Source organism: Hibiscus syriacus, unplaced genomic scaffold, assembly GCF_006381635.1.
Source record: "Hibiscus syriacus cultivar Baekdansim isolate YM2019G1 unplaced genomic scaffold, ASM638163v2 tig00111330_pilon, whole genome shotgun sequence".
Taxonomy (NCBI): Eukaryota; Viridiplantae; Streptophyta; class Magnoliopsida; order Malvales; family Malvaceae; genus Hibiscus; species Hibiscus syriacus.
The window spans coordinates 3,441,510-3,462,316 of record NW_024063059.1 but is presented as its reverse complement, the minus strand read 5'-3'; the positions used below and the strand labels follow the sequence as shown (position 1 = coordinate 3,462,316).

The 20,807-nt window shown below is 34.7% G+C and overlaps 1 long non-coding RNA gene across 1 annotated transcript; it reads left to right on the top strand.

Moving 5' to 3' along the window:
• The first annotated feature begins 19,268 nt into the window (after positions 1-19,268).
• Positions 19,269-20,548, top strand: LOC120158708. The gene is made up of 3 exons (XR_005519269.1): positions 19,269-19,418; positions 20,152-20,301; positions 20,475-20,548. It is a non-coding gene; the product is annotated as an uncharacterized LOC120158708 (long non-coding RNA).
• Positions 20,549-20,807: the final 259 nt, after the last annotated feature.

Below are 20,807 nucleotides of genomic sequence, written 5' to 3'. Positions count from 1 at the left end.
AGCAAACCCTGGTGAAAATCACTGGGTTGCGGTTAAAAATATCCTTAAGTACTTAAGAATAACTAAGGATAAATTTCTTGTCAATGGAGGGGAGGAAGAGCTTAGTGTAAAAGGTTATATTGATGCCAGTTTCAGAACTAACAAGGATGACTCACGATCACAATCAGGTTTTGTGTTTTGTCTTAATGGAGGTGTTGTGAGCTGGAAAAGTTTGAAGCAAGACATAATAGCTGATTCTACAACAGAGGCTGAATACATTGCAGCCAGTGAAGTAACAAAAGAGCTTGTTTGGATCAAGAAGTTCATATATGAACTAGGGGTTGTTCCCAGCATATCAGATGCCATAGAACTCCGTTGTGACAATAATGTAACCATTGAACAAGAAAAGGAACCCAGATCTCATCAACGATCCAAACATATTCTTAGGTACTTTAATCTCATTCGAGAGATCATAGATCGAGGAGATGTGGAAATATGTAGAGTACACAAGGATGACAACATTGATGATCCCTTGACGAAGCCTCTTACACAGCAGAGGCATGATCGTCACACTGAGTCACTCGGTATTAGATATGTGAGTGATTGGTTTTAGTGCTAGTGGGAGATTGCTAGAGTATGCCCAAAGACCAATTATACGATGATTGTAATAATACATTTATTTACCGATTTTATTGAATGAAGGCATTGCCACTATTATTTTCAGTTATATGTTTGTGTTTAAAATAAACTGAAATATAATAAAGTCTATATAATAACATTATTATTAAAAGAACCATAGTCAAGTATTATTATGGGCATGGACAATAATAATACGCTTGAGACTAACATGTTATTGATTGATGACAACGAGTTGTCATTGACATCGAGATATCAGAATTGATACATGATTATATTGTTAGAGAACAATGTATTGGATTGACCCACCATGAGCATATGTCTTGGATTATTATGTAACGGTCATAATATTGCTCATGGTGATGACTATATGTATGATCCTTAGACTTGAGATCAATGTTATCCCAACATATATTGTTGTATTTTTTATACAGTTAAACATGCTCCGTAACTGGTTGCACTATAAACACTATTATTAAATATATCTCGATATATGTAGTGGGTGCGTATGATTAAGATAGGATTTGTCCTTCCTACATAATAGGAAATATATCACATGCCACTTGAATGAATGAGACTAGAAATGCATGGCCATGCTCGAATAAGTTGATATGAGATATCACAAATTATTCATTAATTATAGCCTACTCTAGATATCAAGAAACAATAGATGGGTTATATAAGTGTGACTATTTCAAGACTTGTGCCTATTCTATATATAAAGGACAAAATGATGTAATACATAAAAGTGTTAATCACAAAGATGATATGTCGAATCATAATTTCTTGTAACTTAGGTGACAATGATATATTGCTAAATGTCACTCATTGTATGTAATATTATAATTGTTCTAATAATTACTACCAACGTTACAAGAACCTACAGGGTCACACCCTAGGATTGAAATGAGCAAAGATGTACAATTTTTTATATGTTACTAAAATATATATGGAGTTAATATATGTATATTTGATATACATATGATTTTAATTATCCTGAATACAATAAGTAAACATTAAAAGAATGTAATTTTGATTACAACTCTTTTAATCGATATTTAATTCAGAATAATTAAATAAGAGTTTAAATAAACGTTAAAGGTCATAATTCAGATTATAAGTCTTTAATGGATATTTAATTTGAATTAATTAAATAATATTTTTTTATTAATTCAAAATAACTTAAAATCCCTAAGAGGTTAGGGTAACTGATATATTTAAAGTGAGGTAAGGTCTAGCAACCACTTCTTCTTCAGCCGTTTTTCTCAAAACTGTTTTTGGGAAAATAAATTTTTTCTCTCAATCGGGTGAACTAGGCAGAGGCTGAGACGTGTTTTCATGGAGGCTTACGATTCGAATCGTTCGTGATCACTATTAGTCATTGTTGCCTTTGCTGTTTTTCAAGGAACCCATTGTAAGTATTCACATCCTTTCCTCCTGATTTCGGTTTTTCCGTACTTGGATCGCTGGTGAGACCGTCGAGTTTTGTTTAGGTTGCGCCATGGGGTGCGTCGACGGTCCCGCCATGGGGTGCGTCGACGGTCCCAACACCTTGGACGTTGGCCTAAAAGGTTTGTCGCTACTATACCACTCGAGATGGGTTCTAAGGGGGATACCTCTTTCTCTAATTAACTTTGAACTGATGTACGAGTATGTAGAGCCAAGATCAATCAAAACAAATACATGTTCATCGTAGAGATAAAACATATCTGCAATGATCTTTGAGTCATCTTGATCCTCATCATTCCTAATGTCAGTCTATGCTCTGTCAATTGCCTTAGCTCTATTCACCACCTCTTGAAAAGTAGGCAGATTCAACGCTAACATAAATTCTTTCAACCTTAGTCATAGGCCTTCAATAAACCAATCACATCTAGCCTTTTCATTCGGAATCAACTCTGACACAAAACAACTCAACTTATTGAACTCGCATTCATACTCGTAGATGGTCCAGTTTCCTTGTTTCAGATTGAGGAATTCTTAATTCATTTCTTATATAAATTGGTCTCCAATGTACTTATTCTTGTATCCTCCAAGAATAATTGACAAGCCACCCTCCTCATTAAGAACATGCATCGTGGCATTCGTCCACCATACTTGAGCCTGGCCTCGGAGCAACGACATAACTCCATCTACCATCCATCATAATCTTTATATCATTGAGCCAAAAGTCTGCAGCTACTGTACCCTCATCAGCATCTAATGTATGAAAGAACGTCCCTTGATATTGTACTGCCACTCCTTATTGTTTTAGTGCTCCCTACTGATCATACTAAGCTGGAGGTTCATGGTTTACCTTATTGCTTACACTAGCTCTTCCCTTTGGAATCTCTTGCTTAGTAGCTCGACGCAAGCCTTTCGTTTCAGACATCTAAGACAAACACATTAAAATTGCTTTAGTAAGGAGTAACATCAATCAAATCACATAATCACCAGATCAGTAATATTGACATACTAGTGGCATGTACACATTTTTCACTTTAAAATATATAAACTCTATTTAGGCCTAGAATCGGCTAAGCCTACAACTCTAATACCAATAAATGTAACACCTCTTTCCCATATATATCCCCAAATACAAGTCAGAGATGTCACACAACATTTATGAAAAAATCTTACATTCTAAAATTGATATAATTTTTTCTTTAAAATTTATTTAATTTAGCATTTATTACACTAAAATATTTAATCGCGTAAATTCAAAATATAATAATTTGACATCCAAATCAAGTTTTCAGGCAAAAACTACCTAAAATTTGCTTAATTTTTGTAAATATTTAATAGCGTAAATTCAAAATTTAGCAGTTTAATATTATATCACATTCTAAGTAAAACTACCTAAAAATTGCTTAATTTGAAATTCGTCCATTTAGCTAATAAAACAATTTAGTAAAATATTATTCATGCAAATCACTAAGTATACCAACTAATGTTCCTTTTTAAGTCAGTATATATAAAATACTACAATCAAATTTATAACTATCATATCAGAGAACCCAAACACAATACAATATACGTGCCATCTATAAAAGTAAAAAATATTAGAAAGATGTCATAATGATACTGGGAGTTGATGTGATTGTCCAGAAAGTGATGATGGCCTAGCTTCTTACTCCATACTCCTTCCTTTACCTATGCGTGAAACAATCACACGCTAAGTATAGCCATTATAAATAAATCAGAAAGCATATTGATATAGGCATTAACATATAACACTTTCTTCCATAAAAATATCTTATAATAATATAAGAACATATAAACAGGCTGATAAAATTCCTTCTTTCATCAGAAACTTATAAAATGAAAGTTGTCATCTAAATCCATAATCTCATATCAGATTATTCAAAGAAAGATTTCCTTTAAATGAATAAGTCAACATACAATTTTCAATCAATTTTAAAACCATAGTCCAAAGTATAACCAATGAGAATGCAGGGTACGTGAATCAGACGAGTGTGCGCAATATGCAGTCACAATTGCCAGAAATAAATTGCACTCTTGGTGCCAGACATAAGTATATGTACTGTAAAACACATCATCACTATACTAATAAGAAATCAGATATGATAATTCACAAACATCGTGAATTTCATAATGCACATATAATTTCCAGACAGATGTACACGAATTTACCAGATACAAAATCACTCCACCTCATGGCATGCTAATTGTACCAATAACTCTCAATGTACATACAACGAGCTTTATATTTAGAATCATAGCTCAATTACATTTTATTACAATATCAATAATCATTTTAAAATATTGTAAATTGGTTCATTTGGGAAATTCATACCCAAAATTATCCACAAACCATTTAAGAAAATATTTTTACAATACGATTCAAATTCTTTTTCTTTCAAAATCATCAAAGGTTGACTTATCGCAAGTCTCCCTCATACCATATAAATATATATTAGTAGGTAAGAATGCACTCACCTTAAATGCCTCATTATCAAACCTTTATGCCGATATCTGTTACTCTCGTACTTTTTCCTTTGCTTTTGGTGCGTTTAGATATCCTTTTTATCACAATCTAAACGAATTTATTTACAAAACACATACATTTCAAAATATATATTAGTATCATTATTAGTATAATATGTGCATATTAGTACAAAAATTACTAAAAATGAAACTAATGCATCAATACTAAATTTATCTCTTTCAAAATGACATTTTAAGTCCCTCATTATTCATATACATCAATAGTTCACATGACTCTTCAAAATTTCACATTTCAACCACCAATATGAATTCCTTTAGAATTCATCTCAATGTTTCCAAAATATTCAAAATGCTCCCTTTACCATTTAACTTTAATTTCAATACCAATCACCATATTCCAACATTCTAACAATGTATTCAAGCTAGTATATCAACATTTTCATAATTGCCACTTAAAATTCCATATTTTCCATTATTTGTGATTTGATCCCCATACATGTGCAAACTTTTAAATCGGTGCAAATCACATTCCAAAGCATGTAGAATCTTTCATACATCATTTCTAGGCTTAGGGAATTTTTTGCATATTTTCCCCTAATTATTCCAATATGGTTTAATTTCATGGGGTAGTTTTCCATATTTTCCATTATTTGTGATTGATCCCCATACATGTGCAAACTTTTAAATCGTGCAAATCACATTCCAAAGCATGTAGAATCTTTCATACATCATTTCTAGGCTTAGGGAATTTTTTGCATATTTTCCCCTAATTATTCCAATATGGTTTAATTTCATGGGGTAGTATTTCCATGATTTCCAATTTGATTCAAGCATGAATTCAACCTCTATTAATCATTTCCATGCAATTACAACTAATTCCATATAAAAAAAATTCAAAATCAATCTTCTCCATAAACCCTAACCATAGTCCAATTCATCTGTATGTATTTCTAATTGTTTTCAATTAAGTTTCATACATGGAACTGATTCTACAATATTCATAACATCATAATTCATCGTTCATTCATGAAATTTCAACCTCCCCTTCATCCACCCTAATCATGAAACCAAAGAATTAAGCAAGAAAAACGTGAACAAATTACACCAAATGATAGAGAATTTGATGTAGATTAATTTCCTATTTCATGTTTTCAATCAAAATCCTAAGGAATTTGCTTAAAAATGAAAAAGAAAATTTCTTCTTACCTACAATGGTGTTCATGGCAATAAGGTTGAAGATGAGAATTTTCTTAGGTACATGTTATTCCTCTAATTCTGTAGACACTCATTTTCGTCTTTTTATATATACATACATATATATATATATTGTATAGTTGGAAAACATTTTTTAAACTATATATAATATATAGTTTTGAAAACATGTTTGCAAACATTTATATATTATATAGTTTTTAAAACATTTTAAAAATAAATATAATATATAGTTTTTAAAGCATTTTTGAAAATATATATTATATAGTTTTTAAAACATTTTGAAAATATATATAGTTTTTAAAACATTTTAAAAATAAATATAATATATAGTTTTTAAAGCATTTTTGAAAATATATATTATATAATTTTTAAAACATTTTGAAAATATATATAGTTTTTTAAAGCATTTTTAAAACACATATATTATATAGTTTTGACATTATTTTGAAAACTTATATGATATATAAGTTTTAAGAACATTTTTAAAAACTATATAATTTTGAAAACATTTTTTATAATAATATTATTATCGTTATTTATTTTTTTTATCTTCTATTAATTTTATTTTCGTTTTTATTGTCAGGTCCATTTTGAGTCCAATAGAAGTCCAACGAAATTGGGGCCTGAACCAGCCCAGCAGCGGATTAGGGTTTTAGGTTTCATCCTAGCGTCGCATTACAGGGGACCATTAGATCAAGAGATGATCAACGGTCAGGAAGCTAGGGTTTTATCTCACCCTCATATTATCATCAACAGCGCCGCACAAGTCAAAGAAACCAAACGGTCAAACGGCGCACCGACCGGCCGGGAAAACTGGGACTGCACCATCCCGGGATTCCCGGCTACGTGAACAACGTTAGCGCGAAGTACACGGGAACAACCCCGTTATAATCGGAGCAGGCCACCAGTGGGGTGGGTATAAATACCCCACCACGGTGACACCAAAAGGGAACGGGGATAACCCCCGAGAACATTGCCAGAACATCGAAAGCCATAGCCACAGTAAACCAAGAACGAACCAAGAGAAACACAATACCCACGACGAACATCACAACACCACAACATCAACACAGTATCAACAGTACCAAAACAACCAACAACAGATCGAGAGAAAACCAAACGACAACAGATCAAGAATAACCAACCAAAACCCACATGCAAACGTAACACAAAAGCAAAAGCAGTACGCGTCGGAACCGAGAAGAACCACCGGAAAAGGCGAAAGGTCTCCGGAAAAGGTAAAAACCCGAAGGGTTTTTCTTTAGATCTACTCCGATAAGGGGTTGTTGGTATTTGAGTGTTGATTTTGGGTTCACGGGGACGTGAGGTTTATTTTGGTGAGGTTTCGGGTTTTCATAGGCCGCCGGCAGTGGCGGCCGGCGCGGTGTCAGAGCGCGCGGAGGAGACACGAGGCGGCGACCGGAAATCGCCAAGGAGAGTTTTGAGAGTGAGAGAGATAGGTTTTCTGAGATATGGTGAGAATGAAAGGATAGAAGTGTTTTTTGGGTATTTATATACCGAGACTAAAATGAAAATACATGATTTTTAAATCCTTTCCGTGATCCCTGTAAGTTTGAGTCGCAATTCGTTTTAGTCACCACATGCAATTTGGCCGCTGGATTTTCAATTGTTTCAATTTGGTCCTCATTTATATTTTACATATTTTGTAATTTGATCCCTAACTTCTTATTTTATTTTATTTATTTATTATTATCATGTTTTTTTTTATTATTATTTTTACCTCATATGGTTTCATTTTTACTTTTAAACCAAATTTTTTATCCATTTAATACTTCTTTCTTTTTTATTTAATTTTAATTTTATTGTATTTTATTTCTTTGGTATACATATTTTCATTATTATTTTTCCTCCAGTTTATTTTTTTTAGTACCATTATTTATATATATTGTTTTTCTCTGCCTAACATTTTTTTCTTTTTCAGTAATAATCTCAATTAATCAAAGGTAAGTAATGCGGTTCGAACCGAATTTTTAAATTTCAAATTTTAAATTTTAATTTTCGCAACTAAGACAACCGACAAATTAATTGGTACCGAAAGGACGGTTCAAGGGTGCTAATCCTTCCTTGACCGTAATCGACTCCCGAACCCGACAGTTTCTGGTACAACGCAGATCAGTAAGATGGTGTCCGACCCACCTAAATTCGTTTTAAAGTGGTCGGTGGCGACTCCAACCCAATCCATTTTCCTAAGTCGAAGCCCGATTCCGGGCCCCAACCGAAAGAAGGTTCCGACAGCTTGGCGACTCCGCTGGGGACAGGTAAGTGAGTCAGGCCAGAATTAATTTTCGGTTGTCTTTTTATGCGAAAATGGTAAATTTAAATTTTAATTTATTTATTCGATTCGGATTATTTACCTTTGATTATTTTTTCAAATAAATAGTTGTACTGACATTTTTTTTCAATGGTTTCAGATTTTTTAAATGTTTCCATCTCTGGCTCTATACCCGAGCTCCAAACCCTTTTAAGTGGGGGTTAAAGTGACGCCTTCGTGTGAATTTATTCACCGTGCGGGCCTAGCAAGTAGCCTTCGGGATTCATATACCTTATGTCTTCGTGTGGATTTATTCACCGTGCGGGCATAAGGGAATGTTTCCTCTCGAGTTTAACTTAGTCCACACAAGCTTGTAATGGGCTTAGGACTAAGGGTCTGGCAAGCCCAAGGGGGCACCGACGAGGGGAACTCGAGTACCTTTTTTAGAACCTAAACCGGGAGAGTACAGGGAATTAGAGCCCACCCCGAAACCTCATTCCAAACCCTAGGTTGTTTTATTTCCTGCTTTATTTTCTGTTCAAAGCATGCGAACTAGACAAACATGTGGTTAGGTTTTGTTTGAAATTAGCATGCGGGATAGAGATCATGTCCGGGTAGGAATAATAAGCATGTGGGGTAGATATCATGTGGGGTAGCATTTTTCATTTTTGTTTTGATTTACCTCAATAACCCTTTTATTTTTGTTCTCTTTTATTTTGTTCATCATTCGCATCATTTAAAACGAGGTGTTGATCCACCAAAAATGTGTTTGTTAAACATGAATAATCGCATTAATGGACAAATGGGTTATAATACAAAGAGATAAAAAAACTCAGAAGTCACCGTGGTCAAGAATACTCAAAGGCAAAGTTGCAGGGGCAATACGAGGAAAAGGTCACTGACCCGGTCGCTCCTTTCGAAAACTACAAGAACTAGATGTGAAACACTAGCTGAGCTGGATGCCATTATTGAAGAATTCAAGAAGCAAGCTTCGGATAGTTTCTCTCGATGGAGGGCTCCAATGACACTTTCGTTAGAACAAGCTCGGTAGAAAGTGAAAGTTGGAGATGCAGTCCTTCGAGATCTTTTTTTTGGGGGCAAGCATCTCATTATTTGCACATTTTAGCCAAAGGAGCCGGAATGGTTCGACAGGATATTCAACTAGTGAAAAAGACGAATCAACTTGTCAGAAGCTGTACAGGATTTGTACCATCAAAAGAGTTTTTTGTCTCTTCAGACTAACACTTTTGTCACCAATAAGGGTTATTCAGAATAACAGGCACATTTTTGGATCAATGCCTTGGACATTTCATGCATCATATATTTAGACATTTTGCATTTTATTTTTGCATTTTTTATTTTCTTTGCATTCACATTAACTAATATAACATGTCTCATCAAGGGGAACAAATACTGGATACACCGCCTCAAGCATTGGACACCCCCATCCACATAACACTCGTTTGAAGAAGAAGAGGATGGAAGCCAGAATTACACAAATCGAGGAGAATATTAAAACTACAGAAGGAGCTAGAAGACATGATAAACCAGAACAGTCAAAATACTCTGGAAACAATCACAAAGAACCAAGAGTCCTTGGTTGATCAGATCGTTGCCAAGTTAGTTGGCCTACAACAGACCAGTGCGCCCGGGGCAGGTTCACTGGAAGGGGTAACTATACAACCTACCCCGCAAGTAGTTATCTCACCTGAAATCCTACCAGAACTTCGAGGGGACTCATCTGCTACAAAAGCAAAGCCCTCGTCCTCTGTATTTAACCCTAAGAACAATCCAGGTTATTACCATGTACCGGATTTGGACGAAGAGGAAAAAGCGAAGATGGAAGAAAAAATCAAACAATTGGAGGACCAATGAATATAGTCAAAGGACCGTGACTACCATGAAATCGATGCAACGGAACTTAGTCTAGTCCCGGACTTGGTTCTTCCCCCGAAATTTAAGTCCCCGGAGTTCGAGAAGTTTGACGAAAATAGTTGCCCATCCGCTCACATCACCATGTTCTGCCGAAAGATGACAAGATATGGAGGAAACGACCAACTCCTGATCCACTGCTTTCAGGATAGTCTGTCGGGCCCAGCCATTCGGTGGTACAACCAGCTAAGCCGATCAAATATCAAGACCTGGAAGGACCTGGCCAAGTCATTTCTGGAACAATACAAGCATAACATGACATAAGGCCAGATCGAGTTAGCTACAAAAACATGGAAAAGAAGCATAACGAGAGTTTCAGGCAGTACGCACAAAAATGGAGGGACTTGGCTGTGCAAGTTCATCCACCGTTAGATGAAAAGGAAACCCGGAAACTTTTCGTGCAGCTGAAGGCTCCATACTTCGGGCATCTGGTGGCGATCACATCAGGAAGCTTTTCAGACTTGGTTATGGCCGGAGAAATGATTGAGTCGGCCATAAGCAAGGCAAGATTAAGGATGGGGAAGCCAGTAAGAAGCCTCCTATGAGGGAGAGGGATGGAGAGGTTAACAACATCAAACACTTCAGCAAAGGTGTTACAATCTCCAGCCCAAAATCAACTGCGGCTGTACCGTTAGGTACTTCTAAACAAGATTCCAGGAGGGAAAGGGAACATTTCGACCCTATTCCCATGACCTACAAAGAGCTTTACCAGCAACTTCTGGACACCCATGTGGTGTCACCATATCCAGTAGAACCCATAAAGCCCCATACCCCAAGTGGTATACGAGAATGCGTATTGTGAATATCACGGTGGTCCCAGGGCACACAATTGAGAACTGTTACGCATTTAAGAGGGTCGTACAAAAGATGCGTATCCAGAACTGGATCTCAACAACTTGGGGGCATCCAAGTGAGGAATATCATTTCATCATTTGAGGCATTCTGTTTGACTTTGTTTTTCTTCCATTTTTTCTCAAGTTTTTGTAAAGACATTTTAATCAAATTTATGTTACTTTAGAAGATGTTAAGCAATAGATCATATTTGCAAATTTGCAATTCTTTGAATATCATTTGAATTAAGAAACTCTGTGAATGGTTCAAAGTTACGGATCTTTGACAAAGTAACATGTTTTAAAACAAGGACCTTGACCTTACCCAAAATATACCCTCAAACACCGTACCCTGCTCTTACAATTAACTAATACAACCTTTTCCTTTCATAAGGTACGGACAACATGGGGCATCATTTGCATATGACAATTACTATGTTTTTTATTTAAGATGTTTCAATGACGATGATGATCTTTACAAATGAAAGAGTCGAGTAGTTGAATCCAGTTTAGGTCAGTTGCTTGAAAATTGAACTCTAAAGATGAAATTTTTGACTTTCAACAAATACCTAGGCTATAACAGGTTCTTCTTGACAATCTTAAGAAATTAAATCCGTAAAAACTGAGCTATTCCGCTAAGGCAATTGGTTATAGAGGAAACTTGAAAGCCCTGGCCTTATGAGTAGATTACGTTTAAACCATGACATTGCTCGAAAACTTGGCAATTCGGTGTTTGCTCCACTGCTTTTGTCAGGCTGAAGACTTTGTGATGAGACGAACCCTTCGGTTAAACCTGATAAAAGTGATTATAATACTAAGCTGTCCCTCTAAAGAAATTGGTTGAACACCCCGGCTTTATGGATTTTGCTAGCCAGACAATGGCAAAGTAAATGAAATTTATCTAAAAAAGAAATTTTCGGTAATGTTGGACTAAGGGAGTTAAGGAACACCTGTTATAGTTGACTACACACAAGCACGCAAGAAATTTCATTTTTAGACCGATATTTTTTTGCACTGCCTTTGGGGAGAGCCTACAAAGCTTGAACAATGAAAGATTTCAGAGGACTGAGATAAAAGGTCTAGTAATTGATCATGCTAGTAGCGTCATTTTGTCCGCACCCAATTAAAGTACCAAAGCATGTTGCGATATTTAAAAAATGACATTTTTTACCAAAAAAACCTTAGAAAGGAGGCCAACCTAAAGCCGACTCGTCCCTTTGAACATTTTGTCAAAGATTTGTAACTCTGAAAGCATTAAAAGAGCTCTTGATTCCTTTGATATTTTTGAACTCACATTTACAATTTGATTCAATTGCGAACATACTTTACAAACATTTTATCATTTCTCTCTCCTGAAACAAGAAAAAGGAAAAAAAAACGTTTTCAAACAGAAGAATCTCAGATATGTCTGTAAGCCAAGCTCGAGAAGCAAATGGGGCACGATCGATTCCATGGACCAGATGGCAGGCAAAGCACGAGACTCCCATCCAAGAAATAACACATTTTATTCATGTTGCAGCATCTAGACATACTTAGGTGCCTCACATTCATCATTTTAGCATACATAATTTTGCAGCTTTCAGAGTCAAGCTTCGACTTCAGGATGAAGGTTACTCGACTTGCAAGCACCTTTAAAGAACGATGGTGTAACTCAGCAACAAGAAGCTACACCTCAACCGACTTTACATAACTATAGATCTCAGAACCAATCTCAGATGGGTTCGAGAACCAATTCAGATCAAATCTAGTTCGGTTCAAACTCACCATGAGCAACATGATTTCAGTTAACACTTTCAAGCCAGATTTCAATTCCACGACGGAAGATATCCGGCTGTCAGAATTTATCAGTAGGTTTTCCCAGACCAGCTTAGGGGGAACCACCGGAAGAATCATGACCGTTTTCGACCCGTAAAGGGAAGCCATTTTTAAACAAACTATTTGTAGCTTAGCTCAAGGCCAGAAGGGCTACCTGCCACCAAGACCTTCGAGTTCGATTAAGCTCAGCTCCAAGGCACATCATTTGCAGAATAGCTTAAGTCGAGAAGGGCTATCTGCCAAAGACCCTCGAGTTCGACTACGTTCAACTTCGAGGTTATATCGTTTACAGCATAACTCAAGGCTAGAAGGGTTATCTGTCAACACAAGACCGTCGAGTTCGACTACGCTCAGCTCAACGGCACATCATTTGCAGCATAACTTAAGTCGAGAAGGGTTATCTGCCAACCAAAGACCTTCGAGTTCGACTATGCTCAGCTCCAAGGCATATCATTTGCAGCACAACTTAAGTCTAGAAGGGTTGTCTGCCAACAAAAGACCTTCGAGTTTGATTACACTCAGCTTCGAAGGCACATCATTTGCAGAATAGCTTAAGTCGAGAAGGGCTATCTGCCAAAGACCCTTAAGTTCGATTACACTCAGCTTCAAGGGCATAACATTTACAGCATAACTCAAGGCTAGAAAGGTTATCTGTTAGCAAAGACCTTTGAGTTCGACTACGCTCAGCTCCAAGGCACATCATTTGCAGAATAGCTTGAGTCGAGAAGGGCTATCTGCCAAAGACCCCCGAGTTCGATTACACTCAGCTTCGAGGGCACATCATTTGCAGCACAACTTAAGTCTAGAAGGGTTGTCTGCCAACAAAAGACCTTTGAGTTCGATTACACTCAACTTCGAGGTTATATCGTTTACAACATAGCTCAAGGCCAGAAGGGTTATTTGTCAATAAAATTGTCGAGTTTGACTCTATTTAGCTCGATGATACCTCAATCACACTAATGTTCGGCTGCAATCGAGGTTTTCAAAGTCAAGATGAACACCTGGGTTAACCGTGCCTTAGTGACAAAAAACCGCTTTCCGACAGCATAGCTTAAGTCGAGAAAAGCCATCTGTCGGCGAGGACCTTTCGAGTTCGATTTTATTCAGCTCAAGGGTCTATCAATCACATGGTGGAGTCAAGGAACTACTTTACAGTCGAATTTTTAACCAAGGTCTTTAAATCGAGAAGAAGACCGAGGTTGACTACAATTGGACAACGAGAAGCCACGTTCCAGTTCAAATTCCAGACCACAGCTTCAATTTCATATCATTTCAAGATAGACTAGACTTCGCGGCGGAGGAGCCATCCGCAACCCAATTCGACAGGGAGTTTTTCTTCAACTCCACTGAACGAAAATTTGTGTCTTTTTATCTTTGTCCTATTTTTCGTTCCACGAAAAAGGACAAAGAGGGGCAGCTGTAGACACTCATTTTCGTCTTTTTATATATACATATATATATATATATATATATACATATATATATATATATATATATATTGTATAGTTTGAAAACATTTTTTAAACTATATATAATATATAGTTTTGAAAACATGTTTGCAAACATTTATATATTATATAGTTTTTAAAACATTTTAAAAATAAATATAATATATAGTTTTTAAAGCATTTTTGAAAATATATATTATATAGTTTTTAAAACATTTTGAAAATATATATAGTTTTTAAAACATTTTAAAAATAAATATAATATATAGTTTTTAAAGCATTTTTGAAAATATATATTATAAAATTTTTAAAACATTTTGAAAATATATATAGTTTTTAAAGCATTTTTAAAACACATATATTATATAGTTTTGACATTATTTTGAAAACTTATATGATATATAAGTTTTAAGAACATTTTTAAAAACTATATAATTTTGAAAACATTTTTTATAATAATATTATTATCGTTATTTTTTTTATCTTCTATTAATTTTATTTTCATTTTTATTGTCAGGTCCATTTTGAGTCCAATAGAAGTCCAACGAAATTGGGGCCTGAACCAGCCCAGCAGCGGATTAGGGTTTCAGGTTTCATCCTAGCGCCGCATTACAGGGGACCATTAGATCAAGAGATGATCAACGGTCAGGAAGCTAGGGTTTTATCTCACCCTCATATTATCATCAACAGCGCCGCACAAGTCAAAGAAACCAAACGGTCAAACGGCGCACCAACCGGCCGGGAAAACCGGGACTGCACCATCCCGGGATTCCCGGCTACGTGAACAACGTTAGCGCGAAGTACACGGGAACAACCCCGTTATAATCGGAGCAGGCCACCAGTGGGGTGGGTATAAATACCCCATCACGGTGACACCAAAAGGGAACGGGGATAACCCCCGAGAACATTGCCAGAACATTGAAAGCCATAGCCACAGTAAACCAAGAACAAACCAAGAGAAACCAATACCCACGAACATCACAACACCACAACATCACAATCAACAGTACCAAAACAACCAACAACAGATCGAGAGAAAACCAAACGACAACAGATCAAGAATAACCAACCAAAACCCACATGCAAACATAACACAAAAAGCAAAAAGCAGTACGCGTCAGAACCGAGAAGAAACCACCGGAAAAGGCGAAAGGTCTCCGGAAAAGGTAAAAACCCGAAGGGTTTTTCTTTAGATCTACTCTGATAAGGGGGTTGTTTGGGTATTTGAGTGTTGATTTTGGGTTCACAGGGACGTGAGGTTTATTTTGGTGAGGTTCGGGTTTTCATAGGCCGCCGGCAGTGGCGGCCGGCGCGGTGGCCGGAGCGGCGGAGGAGACACGAGGCGGCGACCGGAAATCGCCAAGGGAGAGTTTTGAGAGTTGAGAGAGATAGGTTTTCTGAGATATGGTGAGAATGAAGGAATAGAAGTGTTTTTGGGTATTTATATACCGAGGACTAAAATGAAAATACAGGATTTTTAAATCCTTTCCGTGATCCCTGTAAGTTTGAGTCGCAATTCATTTTAGTCACCACATGCAATTTGGCCGCTGGATTTTCAATTGTTTCAATTTGGTCCTCATTTATATTTTACATATTTTTGTAATTTGATCCCTAACTTCTTATTTTATTTTATTTATTTATTATTATCATGTTTTTTTAATTATTATTACTATTTTTACCTCATATGGTTTTCATTTTTACTTTTAAACCAATTTTTTATCCATTTAATACTTCTTTCTTTTTTATTTAATTTTAATTTTATTGTATTTTATTTCTTTGGTATACATATTTTCATTATTATTTTTCCTCCAGTTTATTTTTTTTTAGTACCATTATTTATATATATTGTTTTTCTCTGCCTAACATTTTTTTCTTTTTCAGTAATAATCTCAATTAATCAAAGGTAAGTAATGCGGTTCGAACCGAATTTTTAAATTTCAAATTTTAAATTTTAATTTTCGCAACTAAGACAACCGACAAATTAATTGGTACCGAAAGGACGGTTCAAGGGTGCTAATCCTTCCTTGACCGTAATCGACTCCCGAACCCGACACGTTTCTGGTACAACGCAGATCAAGTAAGATGGTGTCCGACCCACCTAAATTCGTTTTAAAGTGGTCGGTGGCGACTCCAACCCAATCCATTTTCCTAAGTCGAAGCCCGATTCCGGGCCCCAACCGAAAGAAGGTTCCGACAAATTCAATAACCCGTGCAGAGCAAATTTCAAAAAACCTATACGTCTTTAAGAGTGATCTTTTACTCGACCCTTATAGATCGTAGGTCCTCAGTTTTATCTTAGAGGACGATCCTTGTGATATATGTCTCCACATACTTTGTGAATTCTATTCTTTGATATGATTAGTCCATTTTGTGAATAAATCGTTTCGTTAGTTCAATAAGTGGAAATATCGTCAATTTTGAAGATTTTCTACTTGTGATCTTTAAACGGTATTCGTATGGAATCCAATAATTTTTTTTCTTGCCTTGATAAGAGAATGTCTGTCTAGCCTTGCTAAATAAATACTTCAATATTCCTAATAATATTTCTTCAGTTGAATGTCCTATAAAGGTAAGTGGTCATGTTAATTCTAAAATAATCACATCAAGATCTAATATTGTTTGATATCACTCATTGTTTCTAATATCAAAATTATTTGAATATTAGTACTAATATTACAAGAACCTACATAGTCATATTCTATTATTGAAAAGAAAGGAATCCAAGCGTGGTTGGTTATATATATATATATATATATATATATATATATATATATATATATATATATATTTCACATGAATTAAATTGATTAATTTAATTAAATAGTTAAATAGTGAACAGATTATATGTACAAGTATGTTGTATACAAAATAGGTATGATACAATCGAAAGTATTATTATGAGATAATAATGAATTTTGATTATAATAATTAAATATATAATTATTGTAATTATATGTTTTAATAAAAGTATGATACATATGAAATTATTTTTTGTGAGACAATTATAGTTTGTTATTATAATAATTAAAATATATTTATCACATATTATATTTAAGGATAATTCAAAATTCAAATTAGAGAGAGTCTTATAAACTAAAAGACCAAGAGTTTTAGGTTTATAAAAACACTAAGTATATGTAGGATGGTCTAACAGCCATTTTAAATACTCTCTGAAATAATCAATGTTATTAAAATCGGATCGGACCGGCCGGTTCGACCGGTTGAACCGTGAACCGGTGGCTTGTCCGGTTCAGTTAACTCCCAAAATCGAATTAGCACAGAACCGGTAAAGAATCGGAAGAACCGGCTGAAAACCGGGGAAATCGGGGTGAACCGGCTGAAAACCGGCAAAACCGGTTTGAACCGCCGGTTCACTTTTTTTCTTTAAAAAAAATTAAACCAAACGACGTCGTTTGTTCAACGAGCCGAGTCAAATTCGAGTATTGCTGAGCTCGACTCGAACTCGAAAACTTTAAAAGTAAGCTCAACTCGACTCAAAAACTCACGAGCTAAAAATTATCAACTCGAAATATAATATTAAAACTTGAAATCGAAAAGGCTTGAACTCAAAAAAAAAAATTAGAAGTTCGATTGAAGCCTAAAATTTGAGCTCAATTGAAGCCTAAAATTTGAGCTCAATTGAAGCGAAAGAATAGTTCGCTTTGTGCTCACCAAAAAGCTACATGATTTTGAATGTCAAATTACCTCTATTATTTATAGAAGTAAATTGGGATGCTCTTCTATGTTTCTTAGCCATGTGAGATTGTTTTGTTCTCATATTTTTACTCTTTAAACTTTTGGGATACTCTTCTATGTTTCTTAGCCATGTGGGAATGTTTTTTTTAAAACAATTAAACCAAATGACATCATTTGTTATAATTTTTTTAAGCCCCAATTTTATTTTTTTGATTATAGTTATATAATTATATTTATTATTTAATATGTTTTACCTTAAATATTATGTTGTAGTTGATTTGAATCATTTTGTTTCACTTGATTTTATGGTTTTTCATTTATACATGTTATGACTTGTGATATTTTTATACCTTCTAATATTGTAAACTTAAAAAAAGTGTTACATATATATTAATATTGCTTTAAATATTATATAAAATTAAAAAATATATTATTTTATATAAAATCCGGTTCAACCGCGGTTGAACCAGTAAACCAATGAACCAGTACTTTCACTGGTTCAATGTCCGGTCCGATTTTGAAAACATTGGAAAAAATTTCTGATTTGTTCTTTGCTCATGTTTGTTTTAGTTGGGTGGACGACGTAAAGAGTAGAATGTTTCACGTTCTAATTCGTTCGACATCACGTCAAGTGGATTGGGAATTATAGGCGTCATCTCAACATTTTATTCACAGGTAAAATAAGATAATATTTTACTTCATTCTTCACGGATTCCTCAATCCTACATGAATCTCTAGAGATAGCTAAATTAATTTCTTTCATTTTCCATGGAATGTACTGGCAATTCCAATACACGAGGATGATTCCAATAGTGACATCAGATTCACTTGTATGATATGGATTCAATTTTAAATTTGTTGTATGGTATTTTTGTATGAGATTCATACTTTATGCTTTAATTATTTGATTCATTTCAAGTTTATATGATTTTCAAAAAAAAAAAATTATTTAAAATCATAGTTGATTAAAATTTTAATCAGAAGTAATAATATATTATAATAATATTTTTAGCCTTTTAATCTATTTCATTATTTATTAAATGGTAACAAAATTGATTGTGGCGACGTGGGTATTGGTTTCATGCAAAAGGAACAAGAGTTGTTCCACTAAAAAGCCTAAAGAATTGAAAATTTCAAAAATATAATTTTGTTGAAAATTTTTATCAAATTGTGTGATTTTTCCATAGATATATATAGATCAATTTTAAAATGTGTGAGTTGTTGACTAGGTAGCGGTACTTAGGATATTTAAAATTACACGATCAGGATGATTCAATTTGTCGACCCACTGATTCGATAAAAAATTGTGTTATATATTTAAAATAACTGAATTTTTTGAGTTGAATATTTGACCCGCTATTTTTCTCAGGTTTTCGGGTTGGACCCGGGTCATAAAATATGACTTAACCGACCCGGTACCCGTACCCTTTCAGCTTTGTTGTTTTACTTTTAGTATATTTTATTAAAAAATCAAAACACTTCAATCCCTTATTCCCTTTCTCACGCACGAATCCCTTTTTCCCATTTTTCACAAGCCATCGTTCAGGCGTTCACGCACGGTCGCCGGACAATCAAGCGACCAATCAAGCAGGTGAGGCTGCGAGAGACCCAAACTGGTGCTATTTCATCTCCATCTGCACTCTCCAAGTAAGTCTCATCGTTCAAGATCAAACAAAATTTGTTCATTGCAAAGCTGAAATTTTATGTTTTGATCTCTTCTAGAAATTAAATGAATTTGTATATGTTTTTAATTGGTTTTAAATTTGGGTACTGTTGTAGAAGATCTTAGCCCCAAATGAAATGATAGTTGAATAAAAACCCAGAATTTCAGCATCTTTGAGAACTACTTCATATTTTTGGTTTAATTCTTCCTAATGCCTATAGTCCCTGTATTCCTAATGCCTATAGTTCCTATTTTTGTTAGTTCATTCTAGGGGTAACGAACACTCTGGATTAGACTTTCAATCCTTGTATGTGTCTCTCTCTCCAAGTGATGTTGTGTTTAAACATGTGGTGTTATATTTATTCATTTATTGTACTTTATCAAATAGACAAATCCTGGTTTATTGGAATGGACTTGACTATTTTTACATGATGAAATAAACGTTCACACAATTTCAATACCCTGGTTTGTATTCTGCTATGTAGTGTGTTTCTTATTTAGTTCACTAGTTTTACACTGCCTAACTTTAGCAGCCATCATAATAGACAGACCTTGATAAAAGGCCATCATATATTCATATATAGCTTTTCTTCTTTGAGATCTTATTAATGTGAACAGGCTTTACATGTTTACTTATAGTGTCGATGGAATGATAATTCAAAGCATAGTAAACGTAAAATTATTTATGTTTGTGTACTAATGTAATAATTGTTTTAGATTATGTCGATAATGGGAGAAAACGATGATTTAAGAAATATATCTTCCTCAGCTGTGTCATCTAAGGAACCTGATATTGTGATGGAGACTCCAACAAGTACAAAAAACAAAAGGAAAGGGAAAATACCGTTGAAGCTACAAGTGAAAGAGGTAAAAAGAAAAAAAAAAACCTCTGCTGTATGGGATCATTTTAAAGTATGAGAGGGTGAAATATCTCTTGTTGAATGCATTTACTGTTCTCAAAAATATCTTGTGCATCTAATAATGAAAATAATGCCATGAAACGTCACACTAATCGGTACAAAAAGCCCCTTTTAATGCAGATACAAAACAAACAATCTCAGATTTTGAATCTAAGACACAATGCAATGCTGATGGGACTATTGAAGCAATTAGTGTTCCTAGATTATGGCATGCAATGCTGATGGGACTATTGAAGCAATTAGTGTTCCTAGATTATGGCATTTTGATCAGGATGAGATTAGAAAACGACTTGCTAATATGGTGATTGTTCGACTACAAGGAGTATCAATATCCATTATATTCGACAGGGATACAAAGTTCATTTTAAAGATTTATGAAATAATTGCATAAAGTTTTGGGTACATGATTGAATTTCAGAACGATTTTTAATTCATAGACGGATGGTAAGTCAA